Genomic DNA, 20627 nt, shown 5'->3' on the forward strand with positions numbered 1-20627 from the left:
AGAAGTGGGCATGCTGCTCTTTGATGTTCCCATCGGCTGAAATCGAGTATATAATGAGTGACGCCAAGTATGGTTAGATATTCCTGTGTATTGGACGGATAGAGGTGGAGAGCAGCAAGTAAAGTAAACCAAGTGGTTGCTGGAGTGTGGCCTAGGTAGGCCAGGTTGAAGGCCTTGGGGTACGTTCACATCCAAGTTGGAGACTGTAACAGATACCCGACTGATTTCATTGACTTCCAGTAGGAACCCTCCGGATCTATTGTGGTCCTTGATTAGATGGATCCGTTTTAACGTTCAGTCCATTCTACAGTTCCTATAATGAAACAAAAGAGTGGACAAAAATTACGCAATTACGAAAGCAGCCTCGTACTGTGTTCGGGGCGACGTGCCGAGTTTGAGAGAGGAGTCTACCTGCTACACTATGTCTGAATAATACTGCAATACAACTAATATTAAGATTCTTGGAAGTCTCATGCAGGAGCAGGTCATATACCCTTGGCATCGGTCGTACGTTCCTAAGCCTGGCCCTATTCCTGGTTAGACGACTATTTTAAGAGACGACTCTTAAATTAGATATCAGCCCGTAACCTATAATGTATGGGTGGAGCTAGGCCGTCTTTTGGAAAATCTCTTGTATTTACAAGCTATAGTAAATACTCTCATATCTTCCTCCTAGGTTATGTACTATGTGTAGTATATAGGTAGTAACCTTCTACATAGGAGGCTTTTTTTTTAAAAAAAAAGCGACTCTGGTGGGACTCGAACCCACAACCTTTGAATGACTGCACCAGCTAGAAGTCCAATGCGCTATCCATTGCGCCACAGAGCCTGTTACATGAGCAGCCCCCCGGCCTAGTCTACAACACCAGTGCGTCCTGCCTGAGGGTGGGGTCAGGGTGGAGGAGTCTTGTTCTCTGTCCTCTACTCCTCCCCCCTCCCCCTCCTCCGCTCTGGGTGATCAACAAGTTGTCACTGGTTCCTTTGTACCTACTCAAGGTCCTTCCTCTTCTTCGAGAGTCCTCCCCTTACTCTCTAGAGCGAGTGCAAGGAGTATGCAAGAAAGATGAGTGTAAGAGAAGAAGAATATAGACTTGTGCACGCCATGTGTCGTACAGGGAGGGTAGGAGACAGGATTGTGTTGTCCCTGTAATGTTATAGAGGTGGCACGGAGAAATAATAAATCCTGATAATCCTATAGAGTCCAGTCCCAAAATAGTAAAGGACCTGTGGTCAGAATGCAAACTTTTACAATGGGCCCTATAGCGGGTCCAGGGCAGTATATAATAAAGCCCTGGCACCAGGCTTCTTGTCAGACGTTTGGAACGGACACCTTACAGACCCTATTATAGGTGCCCGCTGTTTCAGCAATCTGTGTGTCCTGCAACGGACCAGAACAATGGGCACAGATGTGAATACAGCAAAATTTTGTTCAGTTTACAAACGGTTCACAGCAGAGACACAACAGTCTCAGTTGACGGCCCTCAATGACAACGCCGAAATCACAAAACTGCGGTCCTGTTCAAGTACCACCCAGCACCTACTCAGTTATTGCCGCATAATACTTTGTTAGTTTATGGGACATGGTTCCTACTTCTGCTAAATTGGTCCGGGCTGACCGATGATGAGTCCCGAAAGTTACGAGAAAGCTATTATTTATAGTGAGTATTCTCACAGCAATGTGACAAAGCAAATGTAGGCCGCTCCGCACAGAACACAAGCCACAGCACAAACTATAGGCGCAACAAGGTCATTCCTGTGGGTAAGTCACAGCGCCACCTCCTTTTTAGTCTCATCCACACTGCAAAAACAAAAAGTTGCACCGGCACCCTGCCAGCGCCAAGAGCATTACTGCAAATACCTACTGTGTATAAGTATATATGAACATTAGATCCTTTATATTTTACAACTTGATCAAGCTATAATTGTAAGCCCACCTGCCCCGTCAAGGAGACCTCTGTTAGGTGCGTCATTCTGAGGACCTTTGTTGACCACTGTACCTCGGAAAATGGCTCTTTAGCTTTGTAGAACATTCCTCTCAAACGGAGAAGTGCTCCGACCCCGGTGGAGATCCAAGGAACATGTATTGAGATAGTCAGGACCTATAAGTATCTGGGTGTGCTCCTCAATAATAAACTAGACTGGGCTGATCACCTGGAGGCGCTGCACAGAAAGGGCCACAGCAGACTCTACCTGCTCAGGAGGCTGAGGGCCTTCGGAGTCCAGGGGACACTTCTTAGGACCTTTTTCAACTCTGTGGTTGCTTCAGCCATCTTTTTCGGTGTGGCCTGCTGGGGGAGCAGTATATCAACCAGGGACAGAAATAGACCTGATAGGCTGATCAGGAGGGCCAGCTCTGTCCTGGGGAGCCCCCTGGACCCAGTACAGGTGGGGGGTGACAGAAGGACACTGTCTGTGGTGACCTCCATGCGGGAGAACAAATCCCACCCCCATGTATGGGACCTTGATGGGACTTGGCAGCACTGTAAGTGACCGTCTGCTTCACCCCAAGTGTGAGAAGGAGCTATCGCAGGTCCTTCCTTCCAACCGCGACCAGGCTGTATAATCTACATCAGACCAAGCGGAGACACTCTGCACAGAGAACTAAATGATCCTGAAGTCTTCCTTCTTTCTCTTCTGTTCCTTAGCTGCTCTGGACTCCTAGTATATCTTCTCTTCTCAGCATATGTGTGTCCTGTAATATATTACTGTGTATTATCCTGTATCTGTATTACTATGCTGCTGTAACATACTGAAATTTCCCCAATGTGGGACTATTAAAGGATTATCTTATCTTATCATCAGCCATGACCCTCTTTCGATGGTTCTCTCTCAGTGGGCTTCTCCACTTGCCCTCCCCTCCAACTCTGGGATCTGGGAACACTACGATATTCCTCGTATCAGCAGCGACTCCATTAACAGATACACTGTACGATGGTGTCCTCTTAGAACCAGTCAGACTCTGTTCCAACCACCTGATGCTCAGGGGTTCTCTCCGTTGAAGAGTGCAAGTTCCAAGTCCCCCCGTGAACAGAAAGCTGGTAGGATTTTACCATCAAGACACCTGAGACTTGTTCTACTTCTCCAGGCCCACAAGTTATAGGAGCCTTGGGAGCATTCATAGCTCTCATCTCTGGTCCTATATAGCATAGGACATGCTGTCGGCTTTAGGGACCATTGATAGACAAAAAGCCTCTCACTTGTACCATGCTCTCCGATGAACCTGTGTCCATGCCTGTTTGCAATAGACAGCTACTTTGTGATTCCATGTCATTTTGCACTGGCCTCGGTTTTTCGGGCCAAGGCTTCTCTGGAGGAGCTACTCCTTTAGGTGTCCGATTTCTGTTCCCATCAGACAAAACGCTCTCAAGATGGCAAGGTCTTCTCCACTGGGAACTGGGAGAAGAGAATGGCCATCCCATCTCTGGCCAGGGGTGTAGATTGGGGCAGCTAGTGCCCTCTCTACCCTAAGTAGCTGAAGAAGTACGATTTTGGTTCACCGGGTACTTTTCTTGTGGCATTTGCAGGTACAAATAGTACAAGTCATAACCACTGCAGTTATAGAGTCAGGGTCAAAGCCCACAGAGACGCCGCGGACTGGTTGGCACAGAAGGGTGCATGCCAAGCTTACACGAATTCTGCTCCTCAGAGCTATCGCCATGTAACGCACTGCTAGTTGTCAGGAGTCGGATACAGAATTCAGAAGCTTCGGATCTACCAATGTCACATGACTATTAATACTGAGTATTTCTGGTCCAGCGCGACAGACGACGCCATGCTATAGCGTGCGTAGAGTGTACCACAGGAATCACACAGTACACAGCCCCCTGTTGGGGAGTCACTGCACTACCTCCTTTCCAAAACCTGCACGGTACATCCCCCCACTTACCAATTGTTGCCCCCAACAAGCACCCCAAGCAATAGGGGTAAAAGGGAACAATTCACATTCACCTTTGTGTCCAGAAATTGGGCACAGCACTAAACTCACCATCTGTCTGGAAGTTGCTCTACGCAGGAGGCTGGCTGGTACAAGTCTGGGTGGAGTGGGGAACTCCAATAGGTTCTGCACTTAACTCACAATTGTTAAAGGGGATGGCTTCCACCAATTTGAGGTATATCCCTATGTGTCCTATAGAAGGTACCAGAAAGTATGTAGGAGATGTTTGGCGAATATAGGCCCTATAGAGCCTGCACTAGACAACATACAATGAGGTGTCATGGAAGGAGCCTACAGAGAACAAGGCGATGAGGGGGATTTAGACAGTCTAGGGGGTTACATAAGAAGGACGTCTCCATCTGTGCCCTACACGTAGCATTTTCAAGATAGGACATGCTCAAATGTTTCACGGCTCGGACAGGTCTATGGACCCGACTCGTCCATAGAAGTCAAAAGGTCCATGAAACAATTGGTTCCAAATCAGCCGTGAGAAACATGGTGGAGAATGGGATGTCGCAACGACAGCCATATTGGTTGTACACTCTATTGATAGCTGTAGGCAATAAGACGACCACCAGATAGAAGGGCCGATCGGCTGTTCGAAGAACCCGCAGCGCTCGTAAATTCTGTCTCTTCTCTGTACTGATGACATCATACTCATCAGTCACGTGGTATAGTAGCAAGTAAGCCCCATTCAAAGTGAGTGTATGATGATGTCATAGGGAGTGAGAACAGAAAGGTGTGCCCCCGGGGCCAGGAAAGGGGTGACGCTGGGTCCGCGGCGCGAAGCAATGAACGTTCACTAGTTGTAGAAGTGACCACAAGAGAGGGGCCGCTCTCATGCTATAGTCTCTATTGACCGTAAGGGGTTAAAGGTGTTCATGGCATTTATAGTGATGGCCTATCCTTTGGATATGATTGGTTGGAGTCGGATAATTGGGACCCCCTCCGATCAGCTGGTTGAAGAAGCCATAAGATTTGAGTAAGGGTCTCTTCACTGGATACCAGGCATAGTGGCTGTGCTTGGCATAAACTTGAATGGGACTGAGCTGCTGCTGTACCATGTGACTTATGAATGTGACATCATCAGCACAGGAAGAAGCCGCAGTGTGTGTGAGTGCTGCAGACTCTTCAGAGTGATTGTCAGTTTCATAACGATGACCTATACGATCCATATATAAGTCATGGAAAAAATGGCCGGGATCGGAGTCATGTCTGATCCCAGGACCTGCAGCAGGATATCAGGTGACGCCTCTACCGATGACATCACAGCACCAAAATCGGTGTGTGTGTGTATATAAGGATATGTATATATACGTTGGCAAGGGGTACAGTAAACGGCGTCTGAAGGAGAAGCTACTGCAGAGTTGAGTGGTCTCACTATAAATATGATGTCTTCTATGTGCGACGCATCACTCTGTACTTAGGGAGGGCGATCCTGGGACTGCAGGGAGGGTGAAAGTTTCTAACTTTTTGGAGACCCCCTTTAACTGCCCCCCCATCAGGCTGCTCCCCTCTATTCCTCTGACAATGCATGACGTCACGCACAGCCGCTAATGATCCCATAGAGTCTTAGCACTCAGCCAGTAAGGTAGCGTGGCCGAGCGGTCTAAGGCGCTGGATTTAGGCTCCAGTCTCTCTGGAGGCGTGGGTTCGAATCCCACCGCTGCCAATTGGATTTTTTTTTATATTTCGTTTCAATTTTTTTTGTTTTTTTAGTGCTGCAGCCAATTATCTCTCCGGAGTCCAGAATATTATAACGAATATTTAATAGATTTTATCACTACCATGACAGGCCTCCTAAACCCCCAGGTCATAGTCACACATCATATCACATAACCACTACATAGCACTAGCCCCCTAGCAGGCCATGCTGGTACTTGTTGTTCCCCCATACACAGCAGTATAAAGCCACCAGAGCCCTATTCAATACACACAATTCCTAACTAAGAGTCTATGAGTCCCCAGCGCCTTCCTCTGGGTCATTTGTAGCGATTACAAAGCTTGACCGACATCTTGTCGAAGCCCAAACCCGCCAACAACAAAATGTCTCCGGCGCGGCTCTGACGTCACCAGAACTCCAGCATTCTCATTGGCCGCCGGTCGAAGTCTCGGCTTTCGCGTGATTTCGAGCCCCAGCAAACGGCGGCTGGTTGCCAAGCAACGCAGAACGGAGCGGGCCTGAGAGCAGGTAATGATGGGGAACGGAGATTGTAAGATGTATGATGTGAGGATAGAAGGAGCCGTGTACTGTATATAGTGTATAGTGTACTGTATATAGTGTATAGTGTACTGTATATAGTGTACTGTATATAGTGTATAGTGTACTGTGTATAGTGTATAGTGTACTGTGTATAGTGTACTGTGTATAGTGTATAGTGTACTGTGTATAGTGTATAGTGTACTGTATATAGTGTACCGTGTATAGTGTATAGTGTACTGTATATAGTGTACTGTGTATAGTGTACTGTGTATAGTGTATAGTGTACTGTATATAGTGTACCGTGTATAGTGTACTGTGTACTGTATATAGTGTACCGTGTATAGTGTATAGTGTACTGTATATAGTGTACCGTGTATAGTGTACTGTGTATAGTGTACTGTGTATAGTGTACCGTGTATAGTGTACTGTGTATAGTGTACCGTGTATAGTGTATAGTGTACTGTATATAGTGTACCGTGTATAGTGTACTGTGTATAGTGTACTGTGTATAGTGTACCGTGTATAGTGTATAGTGTACTGTATATAGTGTACCGTGTATAGTGTACTGTGTATAGTGTACTGTGTATAGTGTACTGTGTACTGTATATAGTGTACCGTGTATAGTGTATAGTGTACTGTATATAGTGTACCGTGTATATTGTACTGTGTATAGTGTACTGTGTATAGTGTATAGTGTACTGTGTATAGTGTACCGTGTATAGTGTACTGTGTATAGTGTACTGTGTATAGTGTATAGTGTACTGTATATAGTGTACTGTGTATAGTGTATAGTGTACTGTGTATAGTGTATAGTGTACTGTATATAGTGTACTGTGTATAGTGTATAGTGTACTGTGTATAGTGTATAGTGTACTGTATATAGTGTACTGTGTATAGTGTATAGTGTACTGTGTATAGTGTATAGTGTACTGTATATAGTGTACCGTGTATAGTGTACTGTGTACTGTATATAGTGTACCGTGTATAGTGTATAGTGTACTGTATATAGTGTACCGTGTATAGTGTACTGTGTATAGTGTACTGTGTATAGTGTACCGTGTATAGTGTACTGTGTATAGTGTACCGTGTATAGTGTATAGTGTACTGTATATAGTGTACCGTGTATAGTGTACTGTGTATAGTGTACTGTGTATAGTGTACCGTGTATAGTGTATAGTGTACTGTATATAGTGTACCGTGTATAGTGTACTGTGTATAGTGTACTGTGTATAGTGTACTGTGTACTGTATATAGTGTACCGTGTATAGTGTATAGTGTACTGTATATAGTGTACCGTGTATATTGTACTGTGTATAGTGTACTGTGTATAGTGTATAGTGTACTGTGTATAGTGTACCGTGTATAGTGTACTGTGTATAGTGTACTGTGTATAGTGTACCGTGTATAGTGTACTGTGTACTGTATATAGTGTACCGTGTATAGTGTATAGTGTACTGTATATAGTGTACCGTGTATAGTGTACTGTGTATAGTGTACTGTGTATAGTGTATAGTGTACTGTGTATAGTGTACTGTGTATAGTGTACTGTATATAGTGTACCGTGTATAGTGTACTGTATATAGTGTACCGTGTATAGTGTACTGTGTATAGTGTACTGTGTATAGTGTACTGTGTATAGTGTACTGTATATAGTGTACCGTGTATAGTGTACTGTGTATAGTGTACTGTGTACTGTGTATAGTGTACTGTGTATAGTGTACTGTATATAGTGTACCGTGTATAGTGTACTGTATATAGTGTACCGTGTATAGTGTACTGTATATAGTGTACCGTGTATAGTGTACTGTGTATAGTGTACTGTGTATAGTGTATAGTGTACTGTGTATAGTGTACTGTATATAGTGTACCGTGTATAGTGTACCGTGTATAGTGTACTGTGTACTGTGTATAGTGTACTGTGTATAGTGTACTGTGTATAGTGTACTGTATATAGTGTACTGTATATAGTGTACCGTATATAGTGTACTGTGTATAGTGTACTGTATATAGTGTATAGTGTATAGTGTACTGTATATAGTGTACTGTATATAGTGTATAGTGTACTGTGTATAGTGTACTGTGTATAGTGTACCGTGTATAGTGTACTGTGTATAGTGTATAGTGTACTGTGTATAGTGTATAGTGTACTGTATATAGTGTACTGTATATAGTGTATAGTGTACTGTGTATAGTGTACTGTGTATAGTGTACCGTGTATAGTGTATAGTGTACTGTGTATAGTGTATAGTGTACTGTGTATAGTGTATAGTGTATAGTGTACTGTGTATAGTGTATAGTGTACTGTATATAGTGTACTGTATATAGTGTATAGTGTACTGTGTATAGTGTACTGTGTATAGTGTACCGTGTATAGTGTACTGTGTATAGTGTATAGTGTACTGTGTATAGTGTATAGTGTACTGTATATAGTGTATAGTGTATAGTGTACAGTGTATAGTGTACTGTATATAGTGTACCGTGTATAGTTTACTGTATATAGTGTATAGTGTACTGTGTATAGTGTACTGTATATAGTGTACTGTATATAGTGTATAGTGTACTGTATATAGTGTATAGTGTACTGTATATAGTGTATAGTGTACTATGTTTAGTGTACCGTGTATAGTGTACTGTGTACTGTGTATAGTGTATAGTGTACTGTGTATAGTGTACCGTGTATAGTGTACTGTGTATAGTGTACTGTGTATAGTGTATAGTGTACTGTGTACAGTGTATAGTGTACTGTGTATAGTGTACCGTGTATAGTGTACCGTGTATAGTGTATAGTGTACAGTGTATAGTGTACTGTGTATAGTGTACTGTGTATAGTGTACTGTGTACTGTGTATAGTGTACTGTGTATAGTGTACTGTGTATAGTGTACTGTGTATAGTGTACCGTGTATAGTGTATAGTGTATAGTGTACTGTGTATAGTGTACAGTGTATAGTGTACTGTGTATAGTGTACTGTGTATAGTGTATAGTGTACTGTGTATAGTGTACCGTGTATAGTGTACTGTGTATAGTGTACTGTGTATAGTGTACCGTGTATAGTGTACTGTGTACTGTGTATAGTGTACTGTGTATAGTGTACTGTGTATAGTGTACTGTGTATAGTGTACTGTGTATAGTGTATAGTGTACTGTGTATAGTGTACCGTGTATAGTGTATAGTGTACTGTGTATAGTGTACTGTGTACTGTGTATAGTGTACTGTGTATAGTGTACTGTGTATAGTGTACTGTGTATAGTGTATAGTGTACTGTGTATAGTGTATAGTGTACTGTGTATAGTGTACTGTGTATAGTGTACCGTGTATAGTGTATAGTGTACTGTGTATAGTGTACTGTGTACTGTGTATAGTGTACTGTGTATAGTGTATAGTGTACTGTGTATAGTGTACTGTGTATAGTGTACTGTGTATAGTGTACCGTGTATAGTGTATAGTGTACTGTGTATAGTGTACTGTGTATAGTGTATAGTGTACCGTGTATAGTGTACCGTGTATAGTGTACCGTGTATAGTGTACCGTGTATAGTGTACTGTGTATAGTGTACTGTGTATAGTGTACTGTGTATAGTGTACTGTGTATAGTGTATAGTGTACCGTGTATAGTGTACTGTGTATAGTGTATAGTGTACCGTGTATAGTGTATAGTGTACTGTGTATAGTGTACTGTGTACTGTGTATAGTGTACTGTGTATAGTGTATAGTGTACTGTGTATAGTGTACTGTGTATAGTGTACTGTGTATAGTGTACCGTGTATAGTGTATAGTGTACTGTGTATAGTGTACTGTGTACTGTGTATAGTGTACTGTGTATAGTGTATAGTGTACCGTGTATAGTGTACCGTGTATAGTGTACCGTGTATAGTGTACTATGTATAGTGTACTGTGTATAGTGTACTGTGTATAGTGTATAGTGTACCGTGTATAGTGTACTGTGTATAGTGTATAGTGTACCGTGTATAGTGTACTGTGTATAGTGTACCGTGTATAGTGTACCGTGTATAGTGTACCGTGTATAGTGTACCGTGTATAGTGTATAGTGTATAGTGTACTGTGTATAGTGTACTGTGTATAGTGTATAGTGTACTGTGTATAGTGTACTGTGTATAGTGTATAGTGTACTGTGTATAGTGTATAGTGTACTGTGTATAGTGTACTGTGTATAGTGTATAGTGTACTGTGTATAGTGTACTGTGTATAGTGTATAGTGTACTGTGTACCGTGTATAGTGTACTGTGTATAGTGTATAGTGTGCTGTGTATAGTGTACTGTGTATAGTGTATAGTGTACCGTGTATAGTGTACCGTGTATAGTGTACCGTGTATAGTGTACTGTGTATAGTGTATAGTGTACTGTGTATAGTGTATAGTGTACCGTGTATAGTGTACCGTGTATAGTGTACAGTGTATAGTGTACTGTGTATAGTGTACTGTGTATAGTGTACTGTGTATAGTGTATAGTGTACTGTGTATAGTGTATAGTGTACTGTGTATAGTGTACCGTGTATAGTGTACTGTGTATAGTGTACCGTGTATAGTGTACTGTGTATAGTGTACTGTGTATAGTGTATAGTGTACTGTGTATAGTGTACTGTATATAGTGTACTGTATATAGTGTATAGTGTACTGTATATAGTGTATAGTGTACTGTGTATAGTGTACTGTATATAGTGTATAGTGTATAGTGTACTGTATATAGTGTACTGTATATAGTGTATAGTGTACTGTGTATAGTGTACTGTATATAGTGTACTGTGTATAGTGTACTGTATATAGTGTATAGTGTACTGTATATAGTGTACTGTATATAGTGTATAGTGTACTGTGTATAGTGTATAGTGTACTGTGTATAGTGTACTGTATATAGTGTATAGTGTATAGTGTATAGTGTACTGTATATAGTGTACCGTGTATAGTGTACTGTATATAGTGTATAGTGTACTGTATATAGTGTATAGTGTACTGTATATAGTGTACTGTATATAGTGTATAGTGTACTGTATATAGTGTATAGTGTACTATGTATAGTGTACCGTGTATAGTGTACTGTGTACTGTGTATAGTGTATAGTGTACTGTGTATAGTGTACCGTGTATAGTGTACTGTGTATAGTGTACTGTGTATAGTGTACTGTGTATAGTGTATAGTGTACCGTGTATAGTGTACTGTGTATAGTGTACCGTGTATAGTGTACTGTGTATAGTGTATAGTGTACAGTGTATAGTGTACAGTGTATAGTGTACTGTGTATAGTGTACTGTGTATAGTGTACCGTGTATAGTGTACTGTGTATAGTGTACTGTGTACTGTGTATAGTGTACTGTGTATAGTGTACTGTGTACTGTGTATAGTGTACCGTGTATAGTGTACTGTGTACTGTGTATAGTGTACTGTGTATAGTGTACAGTGTATAGTGTACTGTGTATAGTGTACTGTGTATAGTGTACTGTGTATAGTGTACTGTGTATAGTGTACCGTGTATAGTGTACTGTGTATAGTGTACTGTGTACTGTGTATAGTGTACCGTGTATTGTGTACTGTGTATAGTGTACTGTGTATAGTGTATAGTGTACTGTGTATAGTGTACTGTGTATAGTGTACTGTGTATAGTGTATAGTGTACTGTGTATAGTGTACCATGTATAGTGTATAGTGTACTGTGTATAGTGTATAGTGTACTGTGTATAGTGTACTGTGTATAGTGTATAGTGTACTGTGTATAGTGTACTGTGTATAGTGTACCGTGTATAGTGTATAGTGTACTGTGTATAGTGTACTGTGTACTGTGTATAGTGTACTGTGTATAGTGTATAGTGTACTGTGTATAGTGTACCGTGTATAGTGTACCGTGTATAGTGTACTGTGTATAGTGTATAGTGTACTGTGTATAGTGTACTGTGTATAGTGTATAGTGTACCGTGTATAGTGTACTGTGTATAGTGTACCGTGTATAGTGTACCGTGTATAGTGTACCGTGTATAGTGTACTGTGTATAGTGTATAGTGTACTGTGTATAGTGTATAGTGTACTGTGTACTGTGTATAGTGTACTGTGTACTGTGTATAGTGTACTGTGTATAGTGTATAGTGTACTGTGTATAGTGTACTGTGTACTGTGTATAGTGTATAGTGTACTGTGTATAGTGTACTGTGTATAGTGTACCGTGTATAGTGTACCGTGTATAGTGTACTGTGTATAGTGTACCGTGTATAGTGTACCGTGTATAGTGTACCGTGTATAGTGTACTGTGTATAGTGTATAGTGTACTGTGTATAGTGTATAGTGTACTGTGTATAGTGTACTGTGTATAGTGTACTGTGTATAGTGTATAGTGTACTGTGTATAGTGTATAGTGTACTGTGTACTGTGTATAGTGTATAGTGTACTGTGTATAGTGTACTGTGTACCGTGTATAGTGTACTGTGTATAGTGTACTGTGTACTGTGTATAGTGTATAGTGTACTGTGTATAGTGTACTGTGTATAGTGTACTGTGTATAGTGTATAGTGTACTGTGTATAGTGTATAGTGTACTGTGTATAGTGTACTGTGTATAGTGTACTGTGTATAGTGTATAGTGTACTGTGTATAGTGTATAGTGTACTGTGTACCGTGTATAGTGTACTGTGTATAGTGTATAGTGTGCTGTGTATAGTGTACTGTGTATAGTGTATAGTGTACTGTGTATAGTGTACCGTGTATAGTGTACCGTGTATAGTGTACCGTGTATAGTGTACTGTGTATAGTGTATAGTGTACTGTGTATAGTGTATAGTGTACCGTGTATAGTGTACCGTGTATAGTGTACTGTGTATAGTGTATAGTGTACTGTGTATAGTGTATAGTGTACTGTGTATAGTGTATAGTGTACTGTGTATAGTGTACCGTGTATAGTGTACTGTGTATAGTGTACCGTGTATAGTGTACTGTGTATAGTGTACTGTGTATAGTGTATAGTGTACTGTGTATAGTGTACTGTGTATAGTGTATAGTGTACTGTGTATAGTGTACTGTATATAGTGTACTGTATATAGTGTACTGTATATAGTGTATAGTGTACTGTATATAGTGTATAGTGTACTGTGTATAGTGTACTGTATATAGTGTATAGTGTATAGTGTACTGTATATAGTGTAGTGTATAGTGTACTGTGTATAGTGTACTGTGTATAGTGTACTGTATATAGTGTACTGTGTATAGTGTACTGTATATAGTGTATAGTGTACTGTATATAGTGTACTGTATATAGTGTATAGTGTACCGTGTATAGTGTACTGTGTATAGTGTATAGTGTACTGTGTATAGTGTACTGTATATAGTGTATAGTGTATAGTGTACCGTGTATAGTGTATAGTGTACTGTATATAGTGTACCGTGTATAATGTACTGTATATAGTGTATAGTGTACTGTGTATAGTGTACTGTATATAGTGTACTGTATATAGTGTACTGTATATAGTGTATAGTGTACTGTATATAGTGTATAGTGTACTGTATATAGTGTATAGTGTACTGTATATAGTGTACTGTATATAGTGTATAGTGTACTGTATATAGTGTATAGTGTACTATGTATAGTGTACCGTGTATAGTGTACTGTGTACTGTGTATAGTGTATAGTGTACTGTGTATAGTGTACCGTGTATAGTGTACTGTGTATAGTGTACTGTGTATAGTGTATAGTGTACCGTGTATAGTGTACTGTGTATAGTGTACCGTGTATAGTGTACCGTGTATAGTGTATAGTGTACAGTGTATAGTGTACAGTGTATAGTGTACTGTGTATAGTGTACTGTGTATAGTGTACCGTGTATAGTGTACTGTGTATAGTGTACTGTGTACTGTGTATAGTGTACTGTGTATAGTGTACTGTGTACTGTGTATAGTGTACCGTGTATAGTGTACTGTGTACTGTGTATAGTGTATAGTGTACTGTGTATAGTGTACAGTGTATAGTGTACTGTGTATAGTGTACTGTGTATAGTGTACTGTGTATAGTGTATAGTGTACTGTGTATAGTGTACCGTGTATAGTGTACTGTGTATAGTGTACTGTGTACTGTGTATAGTGTACCGTGTATAGTGTACTGTGTATAGTGTACTGTGTACTGTGTATAGTGTACTGTGTATAGTGTACTGTGTATAGTGTACTGTGTATAGTGTATAGTGTACTGTGTATAGTGTACCGTGTATAGTGTATAGTGTACTGTGTATAGTGTACTGTGTATAGTGTATAGTGTACTGTGTATAGTGTACTGTGTATAGTGTATAGTGTACTGTGTATAGTGTACTGTGTATAGTGTACCGTGTATAGTGTACTGTGTACTGTGTATAGTGTACTGTGTATAGTGTATAGTGTACTGTGTATAGTGTACCGTGTATAGTGTACCGTGTATAGTGTACTGTGTATAGTGTATAGTGTACTGTGTATAGTGTATAGTGTACCGTGTATAGTGTACCGTGTATAGTGTACCGTGTATAGTGTACCGTGTATAGTGTACCGTGTATAGTGTACTGTGTATAGTGTATAGTGTACTGTGTATAGTGTATAGTGTACTGTGTACTGTGTATAGTGTACTGTGTATAGTGTACTGTGTATAGTGTATAGTGTACTGTGTATAGTGTATAGTGTACTGTGTATAGTGTATAGTGTACTGTGTATAGTGTACTGTGTATAGTGTACCGTGTATAGTGTACCGTGTATAGTGTACTGTGTATAGTGTACCGTGTATAGTGTACCGTGTATAGTGTACCGTGTATAGTGTACTGTGTATAGTGTATAGTGTACTGTGTATAGTGTATAGTGTACTGTGTACTGTGTATAGTGTACTGTGTACTGTGTATAGTGTACTGTGTATAGTGTATAGTGTACTGTGTATAGTGTACTGTGTACTGTGTATAGTGTATAGTGTACTGTGTATAGTGTACTGTGTACCGTGTATAGTGTACTGTGTATAGTGTACTGTGTATAGTGTATAGTGTACTGTGTATAGTGTACTGTGTATAGTGTACTGTGTATAGTGTATAGTGTACTGTGTATAGTGTATAGTGTACTGTGTATAGTGTACTGTGTATAGTGTACTGTGTATAGTGTATAGTGTACTGTGTACCGTGTATAGTGTACTGTGTATAGTGTATAGTGTGCTGTGTATAGTGTACTGTGTATAGTGTATAGTGTACTGTGTATAGTGTACCGTGTATAGTGTACCGTGTATAGTGTACCGTGTATAGTGTACTGTGTATAGTGTATAGTGTACTGTGTATAGTGTATAGTGTACCGTGTATAGTGTACCGTGTATAGTGTACTGTGTATAGTGTATAGTGTACTGTGTATAGTGTATAGTGTACTGTGTATAGTGTATAGTGTACTGTGTATAGTGTACCGTGTATAGTGTACTGTGTATAGTGTACCGTGTATAGTGTACTGTGTATAGTGTATAGTGTACTGTGTATAGTGTACTGTGTATAGTGTATAGTGTACTGTGTATAGTGTACTGTATATAGTGTACTGTATATAGTGTACTGTATATAGTGTATAGTGTACTGTATATAGTGTATAGTGTACTGTGTATAGTGTACTGTATATAGTGTATAGTGTATAGTGTACTGTATATAGTGTACTGTATATAGTGTATAGTGTACTGTGTATAGTGTACTGTGTATAGTGTACTGTATATAGTGTACTGTGTATAGTGTACTGTATATAGTGTATAGTGTACTGTATATAGTGTACTGTATATAGTGTATAGTGTACCGTGTATAGTGTACTGTGTATAGTGTATAGTGTACTGTGTATAGTGTACTGTGTATAGTGTATAGTGTACCGTGTATAGTGTATAGTGTACTGTATATAGTGTACCGTGTATAGTGTACTGTATATAGTGTATAGTGTACTGTGTATAGTGTACTGTATATAGTGTACTGTATATAGTGTATAGTGTACTGTATATAGTGTATAGTGTACTGTATATAGTGTATAGTGTACTGTATATAGTGTATAGTGTACTGTATATAGTGTACTGTATATAGTGTATAGTGTACTGTATATAGTGTATAGTGTACTATGTATAGTGTACCGTGTATAGTGTACCGTGTATAGTGTACTGTGTATAGTGTACTGTGTATAGTGTATAGTGTACCGTGTATAGTGTACTGTGTATAGTGTACTGTGTATAGTGTATAGTGTACCGTGTATAGTGTACTGTGTACTCTGTATAGTGTATAGTGTACCGTGTATAGTGTACTGTGTATAGTGTACTGTGTATAGTGTATAGTGTACCGTGTATAGTGTACTGTGTATAGTGTACTGTGTATAGTGTACCGTGTATAGTGTACTGTGTATAGTGTATAGTGTACAGTGTATAGTGTACAGTGTACTGTGTATAGTGTACTGTGTATAGTGTACTGTGTATAGTGTACTGTGTATAGTGTATAGTGTACAGTGTATAGTGTACAGTGTATAGTGTACAGTGTATAGTGTACAGTGTATAGTGTACTGTGTATAGTGTATAGTGTACTGTGTATAGTGTACTGTGTATAGTGTACCGTGTATAGTGTACTGTGTATAGTGTACTGTGTACTGTGTATAGTGTACTGTGTATAGTGTACTGTGTACTGTGTATAGTGTACCGTGTATAGTGTACTGTGTACTGTGTATAGTGTATAGTGTACTGTGTATAGTGTACAGTGTATAGTGTACTGTGTATAGTGTACTGTGTATAGTGTACTGTGTATAGTGTACCGTGTATAGTGTACTGTGTATAGTGTACTGTGTACTGTGTATAGTGTACCGTGTATAGTGTACTGTGTATAGTGTACTGTGTACTGTGTATAGTGTACTGTGTATAGTGTACTGTGTATAGTGTATAGTGTACTGTGTATAGTGTACCGTGTATAGTGTACTGTGTATAGTGTACTGTGTATAGTGTATAGTGTACTGTGTATAGTGTACTGTGTATAGTGTATAGTGTACTGTGTATAGTGTACTGTGTATAGTGTACCGTGTATAGTGTATAGTGTACTGTGTATAGTGTACTGTGTACTGTGTATAGTGTACTGTGTATAGTGTATAGTGTACTGTGTATAGTGTACCGTGTATAGTGTACCGTGTATAGTGTACTGTGTATAGTGTATAGTGTACTGTGTATAGTGTACTGTGTATAGTGTATAGTGTACCGTGTATAGTGTACTGTGTATAGTGTACCGTGTATAGTGTACCGTGTATAGTGTACCGTGTATAGTGTACTGTGTATAGTGTATAGTGTACTGTGTATAGTGTATAGTGTACTGTGTACTGTGTATAGTGTACTGTGTATAGTGTACTGTGTATAGTGTATAGTGTACTGTGTATAGTGTATAGTGTATAGTGTACTGTGTACTGTGTATAGTGTATAGTGTACTGTGTATAGTGTACTGTGTACCGTGTATAGTGTACTGTGTATAGTGTATAGTGTGCTGTGTATAGTGTACTGTGTATAGTGTATAGTGAACTGTGTATAGTGTACCGTGTATAGTGTACCGTGTATAGTGTACCGTGTATAGTGTACCGTGTATAGTGTATAGTGTACCGTGTATAGTGTACAGTGTATAGTGTACTGTGTATAGTGTACTGTGTATAGTGTACTGTGTATAGTGTATAGTGTACAGTGTATAGTGTACTGTGTATAGTGTACCGTGTATAGTGTACTGTGTATAGTGTACTGTGTATAGTGTACCGTGTATAGTGTACTGTGTATAGTGTACTGTGTATAGTGTATAGTGTACTGTGTATAGTGTACTGTGTATAGTGTACTGTGTATAGTGTATAGTGTACTGTGTATAGTGTATAGTGTACTGTGTATAGTGTACTGTGTATAGTGTATAGTGTACTGTGTATAGTGTACTGTGTATAGTGTACTGTGTATAGTGTATAGTGTACTGTGTATAGTGTACTGTGTATAGTGTACTGTGTACAGTGTATAGTGTACTGTGTATAGTGTACTGTGTATAGTGTACCGTGTATAGTGTACTGTGTATAGTGTACTGTGTATAGTGTATAGTGTACTGTGTATAGTGTACTGTGTATAGTGTACTGTGTATAGTGTATAGTGTACTGTGTATAGTGTATAGTGTACTGTGTATAGTGTACTGTGTATAGTGTATAGTGTACTGTGTATAGTGTACTGTGTATAGTGTACTGTGTATAGTGTATAGTGTACTGTGTATAGTGTACTGTGTATAGTGTACTGTGTACAGTGTATAGTGTACTGTGTATAGTGTACTGTGTATAGTGTACTGTGTATAGTGTACTGTGTATAGTGTATAGTGTATAGTGTACTGTGTATAGTGTACTGTGTATAGTGTATAGTGTACTGTGTATAGTGTACAGTGTACTGTGTATAGTGTACTGTGTATAGTGTACTGTGTATAGTGTACTGTGTATAGTGTACTGTGTACCGTGTATAGTGTACCGTGTATAGTGTATAGTGTACTGTGTATAGTGTACTGTGTATTGTGTACTGTGTATAGTGTATAGTGTACTGTGTATAGTGTATAGTGTACTGTGTATAGTGTACTGTGTACCGTGTATAGTGTATAGTGTACTGTGTATAGCCGGGGCTGTGGTGGTGATAAGGAGCAGGAATGGGAGTCTGAGGGATTGTAATACTCCTCTATGGAGGATTCTGCAAGGGGGTCTCTGGCCTGGGACTCTCCAGCTGTTGTATAACTACAACTCCCAGCATGCCCTGACAGCCCAAAGCCCTCCAAGTGTTACAGAACTACAACTCCCAGCATGCCCTGACAGCCCAAAGCCCTCCAAGTGTTACAGAACTACAACTCCCAGCATGCCCTGATAGCCCAAAGCCCTCCAATTGTTACAGAACTACAACTCCCAGCATGCCCTGACAGCCCAAAGCCCTCCAAGTGTTACAGAACTACAACTCCCAGCATGCCCTGACAGCCCAAAGCCCTCCAAGTGTTACAGAACTACATCTCCCAGCATGCCCTGACAGCCCAAAGCCCTCCAAGTGTTACAGAACTACAACTCCCAGCATGCCCTGACAGCCCAAAGCCCACCAAGTGTTACAGAACTACAACTCCCAGCATGCCCTGACTGCCCAAAGCCCTCCAAGTGTTACAGAACTACAACTCCCAGCATGCCATGACAGCGACACGCTTCAAGTGTTACAGAACTACAACTTCCAGCATGCCCTGATAGCCCAAAGCCCTCCAAGTGTTACAGAACTACAACTCCCAGCATGCCATGACAGCGACACGCTTCAAGTGTTACAGAACTACAACTCCCAGCATGCCCTGATAGCCCAAAGCCCTCCAAGTGTTACAGAACTACATCTCCCAGCATGCCCTGATAGCCCAAAGCCCTCCAAGTGTTACAGAACTACAACTCCCAGCATGCCCTGACAGCCCAGAGCCCTCCAAGTGTTACAGAACTACAACTCCCAGCATGCCCTGACAGCCCAGAGCCCTCCAAGTGTTACAGAACTACAACTCCCAGCATGCCCTTACAGCCCAAAGCCCTCCAAGTGTTACAGAACTACAACTCCCAGCATGCCCTGACAGCCCAAAGCCCTCCAAGTGTTACAGAACTACAACTCCCAGCATGCCATGACAGCGACACGCTTCAAGTGTTGCAGAACTACAACTCCCAGCATGCCCTGACAGCCCAAAGCCCTCCAAGTGTTACAGAACTACAACTCCCAGCATGCCCTGACAGCCCAAAGCCCTCCTCGTGTTGCAGAACTACAACTCCCAGCATGCCCTGACAGCCCAGAGCCCTCCTCGTGTTACAGAACTACAACTCCCAGCATGCCCTGACAGCCCAGAGCCCTCCTCGTGTTACAGAACTACAACTCCCAGCATGCACTGACAGCCCAAAGCCCTCCTTGTGTTACAGAACTACAACTCCCAGCATGCCCTGACAGCCCAGAGCCCTCCTCGTGTTACAGAACTACAACTCCTAGCATGCCCTGACAGCCCAGAGCCCTCCAAGTGTTACAGAACTACATCTCCCAGCATGCCCTGACAGCCCAGAGCCCTCCAAGTGTTACAGAACTACAACTCCCAGCATGCCCTGACAGCCCAGAGCCCTCCAAGTGTTACAGAACTACAACTCCCAGCATGCCCTGACAGCCCAGAGCCCTCCAAGTGTTACAGAACTACAACTCCCAGCATGCCCTGACAGCCCAGAGCCCTCCAAGTGTTACAGAACTACAACTCCCAGCATGCCCTGACAGCCCAAAGCCCTCCAAGTGTTACAGAACTACAACTCCCAGCATGCCATGACAGCGACACGCTTCAAGTGTTACAGAACTACAACTCCCAGCATGCCCTGACAGCCCAGAGCCCTCCAAGTGTTACAGAACTACAACTCCCAGCATGCCATGACAGCGACACGCTTCAAGTGTTACAGAACTACAACTCCCAGCATGCCCTGATAGCCCAAAGCCCTCCAAGTGTTACAGAACTACAACTCCCAGCATGCCATGACA

The 20627-nt window shown here is 40.9% G+C and overlaps 1 protein-coding gene and 2 non-coding genes across 4 annotated transcripts in view; 2 read left to right on the forward strand and 1 right to left on the reverse strand.

Moving 5' to 3' along the window:
- Positions 1-744: 744 nt before the first annotated feature.
- TRNAR-UCU (transfer RNA arginine (anticodon UCU)) lies at positions 745-829 on the reverse strand. The gene is given in 2 exon segments: positions 745-780; positions 793-829. It is a non-coding gene; the product is annotated as a tRNA-Arg (tRNA).
- A 4695-nt stretch (positions 830-5524) lies between these two features.
- Positions 5525-5606, forward strand: TRNAL-UAG (transfer RNA leucine (anticodon UAG)). The gene has a single exon. It is a non-coding gene; the product is annotated as a tRNA-Leu (tRNA).
- Positions 5607-6079: 473 nt separating this feature from the next.
- TMEM107 (transmembrane protein 107) overlaps positions 6080-20627 on the forward strand; it is a 41896-nt gene continuing 27348 nt past the window's right edge. For both annotated transcript variants that reach the window (XM_075276000.1, XM_075275999.1), the window contains exon 1: positions 6080-6125. The gene's annotated coding sequence lies outside the window, so the exon portion shown is untranslated. The remainder of the gene's footprint in view (positions 6126-20627) is intronic.

Source organism: Leptodactylus fuscus, chromosome 5, assembly GCF_031893055.1.
Source record: "Leptodactylus fuscus isolate aLepFus1 chromosome 5, aLepFus1.hap2, whole genome shotgun sequence".
Classification (NCBI taxonomy): domain Eukaryota; kingdom Metazoa; phylum Chordata; class Amphibia; order Anura; family Leptodactylidae; genus Leptodactylus; species Leptodactylus fuscus.